This window comes from Plasmopara halstedii, assembly GCF_900000015.1.
Source record: "Plasmopara halstedii genome assembly, contig: Scaffold_323, whole genome shotgun sequence".
Classification (NCBI taxonomy): Eukaryota; Oomycota; class Peronosporomycetes; order Peronosporales; family Peronosporaceae; genus Plasmopara; species Plasmopara halstedii.
Genome location: NW_020187244.1, coordinates 1920044 through 1925708, shown reverse-complemented (window position 1 = coordinate 1925708; position 5665 = coordinate 1920044).

Here is a 5665-nt window from a genome sequence, read left to right as displayed (position 1 = left end):
TCATTTCTATTAAAATGTGCAAACCGTCTGACGAGACACGCTCGCTAACACCGTTTTCGTAATTTCATATAGTTTCTCTAGTATTTACAAAATCGGATACATTAGGTGCAGCGGGGTTCCCGTAGCTCTTTGCTTAGACGAAGCCAAGCTAAGGTCACCGACCTTACGTTCTTTACAAGAACCAGTACAAGTGTAGCGGATCGTAATCCGCTACTTCTAAGTACTATAGCTTTACAAGGCAAACGAACACTTCTGTTCAAGAACAAGACTGTATTTAATTATTTTAGTTGCGGCAATATCTAAATCCCTAGGTTTTTCTGATTGATATAGAATAACCAATATATATATAGCAAACCTAATTAATGGAGAATTATGCATTACTACTGGAAATCCTGCCACGTGGTGGCTTTATGTTACGGTGTAGCCAAACCACTGTGTTATTACACTAATCGGTAATACACATCTATGTACGGTCGCACAAACTTGTGCGACCCGCCCTTTCTCACAAGGGCACGTGTAACCCCTTTACACTCTCTCCTATTAAATTGTGAGTGTCCTCAATTCACATTTTACGGTCGCCTCATACGAGGCCCGCGTGTCTGATACATCTTAACGTTAAGGACAACTTTGAACCTTCTCCGCTCTATGAGCACTGTGTCCACGACACGCAAAACACCCAGACTAGCTGGTAGCGAGGGCGCTCGCGGGCAAAGCCTTTCCTCTTCTGCAAAGGGTGCATCTCCAGAGAGTACGTCCGCGGCTTCACGGGAAGCACATTCCAAGCTCTCGGCATCTGGGTGCAACACAACGTGCCCACCCCGGGCGACGTATTTTCTCGTCGAGGAGTTGGAGGAAGTTGACTACGAGTCGGACACTCCTTGCTCATCATGAGATGACGAGAGAGATAAAGTGCGCCAACGGCGCGACGTGAGCTCAGCTAAACCCTGCGGACACCATGTTCGTTCCTCGACATCTCGGCTTGAGGGGAAGTAGTATTATTACCAATCGCCTCGACGAGGCACAGGAGCAGCAATTAGAGGCTACTCACAGGGCGGCTTTCCTGCGCTCGCATCCACGTTCAGTCTTAGACCCTCGTGTGGAATACAGCCCCTGTTCGGCGAATCTCGCTACTGAAGCGAAAGACGCGATCGCTCGATAGTTTGGCGTCTAGGTAGTCGGGCCCCTGGCCACTACACAAGCTGAGCTCAATCATCGGAAAGCTCTGCGAGCTCGCTTTTTGGTACCCAAGAGATCACAATCGATCGGTACCGCGCTCAACTTTGAGCTCAAAAAGGAGGTGCTTCTGATCCCGCAATGCGGACCATTCCTGTGGTGCTCGCCTATTGTCGATTTGTGGTATATCGAACACTCTATAACGCTCCTGCGAGCTCTGTGATTTCTCACACGGGTAAGTCTACGACCACAGCAGCTCAGGGTCTTAACTTGGGCTCAGCTCATGTCCCTCCGGCTTCCCGGGCTACTGCCGAGAAGCGCGGTGGGCAAGACGACGCTAAACGTCATGATCCTTCCGATCATAAGCTACGACGTCTGGGCAGTCCTGCCGAAGTGGCACCTCAAACTCCCACTAGTTCTCGGAGTTTGGGTGTTCCCACCACTTCACAAGATATTGGATTAGTTTCCGTCGACGACGTCGACCCAAAAGGCGTTCCACGTGGTAGTGGACGCCACCATTCTCATTGAGAAGAGTCGGCGGTGGACGATGAAAACTCGGTCGATCACCGTCCGGTGACTCGCGATACATTTCGAGGGTTGAAGTACAAAGTCCGTCGTCATCGGCATTGTGCCGACCATTTCTCCGAGGTCGTCTACCGCTGTGCGGAAGACCGCGAGAGCCTAGAACACTTTGCGAACCGACTGCCTCGCGTTGAGTATTATCGTACTCTGTCGGAGCGGCTTCTAGCCGTCGATCAGACAGGTGGAACGCCTTGTGCCGTTGGAAACGGAAGTTGTGGCACTCCGTGCTCAGAAGTAGTTGCTGGTTCAGCTCCTGAGTGGCCGAGCGCCGCCCCGGCGCCAGCGTTCTGGGTTCACATTTGCCGGATCTCGGTACGGCTAGCTAAGCAAGCCCACATAAAACACCGGGTGGGTGTATATCCTTCTTGGAAGGATCAGCGTATACGCTAGGCCTTGCTTGGCCACGGCCTTAAAAGGTCCAATCAACCGTGGACAGCAAAAACTGCATGTGTAGGAAGGTTTTTTAGCATTTATTATAGCCAGGTCTCTAACCTCAAAGTTTTCCACATTTCTTCTGCTTCTTCCATCTGCGAATTCTTTCAGCATGTCTTGGCTTTCAACCATCGCATCGCGAACGTGTCGTAGGACACTCATTCTGGTAGACAGGAAATCCTCCATTTTTTAGATATAGTAAGGGGGCTGAGATCAGCTAGCCGTTCGGCTATTCCCCCCCCAAGTCATGAGCCATGGGATGGCGGTGCCAGCGGGACGCGAAGATTAACAAGCCCATTCACGAAGAACGGCGTGTAGTCGGTAGATAAAGGCATTGCATTGTTCAGTGCAAACCCTACAAGTGGCAACACGGCGCTCCTGCGCTTTGGCGTCTCAGCGCAGACGCTGCGAAAAACGTCTTCAACGACACGATTCACGCGCTCAGTCTGACCATCGGTCTGCGGATGGTCCGCTGTTGACATAGTCAACTTAGTGCCAAGCACCCTGAACATTTTAGACCAACACTTACCAGTGAAGCGCGGGTCTCTGCCAGAGACAATTGACTCCGGGAGTCCATGCTGTCGATAGACACGATCGACAAACAACGTCGCCGTACCCACTGCGTCAAGGGTGTCCGGCACTGCCGCATTCGGAGAGAATTCATTCTATGATATGTCTCACACGTGCGCACATATGTGCTCGTCCACTAGTACAGCTTGGGCCACCAATAGTGGCAAATCACCGAGCTGTACGTCTTCTCACGACCGAGATGACCACAAAATGGGGTGTCGTGGGCCTCATAGAGGATACAATATCTTAAATCCGCATAGTGAGGAACCACAATTCGTGGCGTATCCGTTAAATCGGTGGTATAATACAGCAATTCATTACTCAACGAATACTAGTGTAAACGTGCGCGCAAATCGCCGACAGTTTCCTGTCAGAGCTTTCAAATGTCTTGCTTCCGAAAGCCTGTAGCAGCGCTACAGACATATCATCACCCGCGTATGCGGCATGGATCAAATCCGTCACTATCGACGTCACTGTCGTGATATGAGCAAGCTCATAATCTGGTCTGCGTGACAATGCATCAGCCAAAGTATTCTGCTTTCCTGGCTTATACTTCACCTCAAATTATATTATGCAAAGAATGAGTGCCACCTGGCTATCCTTTGCGAGAGGTAAGGCGACTCAGTTGCAGTGCGTAACGACGCATGATCCGTGTAGATCACAAACGGCTTCGAGCCTAGCAAGTGCACTCTGAACTCGACAAGTGCATACTTCATCGCAAGAAATTCCTTGTCGTGGACTGGGTAGTTCTTCTCCGCAGCCATGTGCTGGCGAGATCCGAACGCGATCACCCGATCTCGCCCCTCGGCGTCTGCTTGCAGCTGATGGCAATGTCCAAAGCGTCACAGACGACACTAAAAGGAGGATCGGGGTCTGGCAACGCCAGTATTGGTGCATGAAGGAGGCTATCACTGATTCTGTCAAAAGCCTCTTGATGTTCGGTATCCCAACACCATTCCGTATTATTCTCAGGAGATTCGTCAATGGCCGTGCCATTGCCGCATAATTTGCGCCATACTTGTGCAAGTAGTTAGCGAGGCCAAGCCACTTGCGGAAGTCCTTTTGGTTTTTGGGACAGTCCAGTTCAGAATGGCCTTGACCTTAGCGGGAACAGCTCGAAGGCCACGCTTCCCAATAAAGCACCCTAAAAAGGGGATTTTCTCTCGCGCTAAAGATGTCCTTATCGGCATGAACATAGAGCTTATTCGTGCACATGCACTCGAGCTCCGCACTTAAATAGATAATGTGGTTTTTCTCATCCCTTCTCCCGTGCCCCGCACGACTGTGGACGAAGATGTCGTCGATGTGTGTCTGGGTACACGCCCGGTGGGGTCTGAACAATTGCGTCACAAGACGACTAAATATTGCTGGTGCATTTGACAGCCATTGGGGCATCCCCAGAGCATCCCGCTCGGAGTATTCACCGCTGTAAGCGGAATATCGCTCGCTCTCATGAGCAACTGCTAATACTTCTCTACCAAGTCGAGTGCGCTGTACCTTGAACAGCCAGTCATATTGTTCTGGGAACATTCTAACTAGGGAACGGTGTCTGTGTCGGATTGGTGGCAGCGTTTGGCCTAGTGCAAGCGCGAACGATACGCCACTTGCCGTCTGGCTTCCATACACAAGACGTGGGTCTCGCATACGGCGACTTGCTCTCACGTACCATTCCTGTAACAAGGGTTACACATACCTTGGTAACAGGTGTGTGTGTCACACCACATTGGCATGGTGTGACCACACCCAAACAAGAATACGGTACGGGGCTAGATAGCCATTAGTTATACATGTGTTTAGATTTTACTATACATATTTAGGAAAATATATGCATTTAAAATTAAGCGGCTTTGCCGCAGATAAAAACAAAGTCAGTTTTGAATTTAAACGGAAGAGTTAATTAGCCTTGGGTTAAGGATATAATTACTCTTGGAGTAAGCGGATTGCGATCCGCTAAACTCTTGCTTGTTCTGAGTATATAACGAGAGTTCGGTGACCTAACTTACTCTTCCTCAAAGCGCAAAGCTACGGCAGCCCCGCTGCACTTAGTAGCAATTGTAGTCAATCTACACCTGAGTCGCTACGAATAACCTTCGGTGAGGGTGAAAAAAATTACTTTTTGCCCCTGGGCATGCAGGGTGGGCTTAAAAAGCTGATGTTCTTGCTTGGCCCTGAGGTCGTGCAAAACCTTGCTGTGCAAGCCCCCGAGACAATCGGTGCGTGTCTAGGGGCGTGTTCAAATTACAAAAGCAAGCTGCTAGAGCACCTGCATCAGAAGATGTCTGCATCATTTGCGTCTATGACGGCACCGTCAATGACGGATGATTGTCTCCGCCCTATGACGCTAATGGTGAGCGTTAAGGGCTTCTAGGGGAAGGATGGGGAGAATCTCCTGCTCTGGGTGAGAGAGGTCGAGATGGCCATCGCATCCGCCATGCTCCAGACCGAGCAACAGCGCATGGCGCTAGCCATCTCAAAGCTCGGTGGTTGAGCGCGAGAATGGGCACTGATGTGCGGCACTTCGGTCGAAGCTGCGTTTTCCTCCTGGGCGGAGCTAAACTGGAGCTCTCACGAGTGTTCTCGCCGCCTAATCAGGCATATCGCGTGTGAGCGCATTTCCTTGCCACCCTACAGGGCAACAAGGAATTGGTGGACTTTGTCCATGAGATGCGTACTCTCATTGCCGAGATGGCAGCAGACCCCCTTCCTGAGGCGGTCACAGTGACCGTCTTCATGGAAGGCCCCGCACTGGCGTGGCCAGAATGGAAGTCTTCCGTGTGCATCCATCTTCATTTGGTAACACGGTCAATGTGGCATTGAATGCCGAATTCAATTTCAAGTCGGCACGACTTGTTTGGAATGTACACTCCAACAGCTCGTCGAGCGGGCCTGTGTCCATGGATCTCAGCTG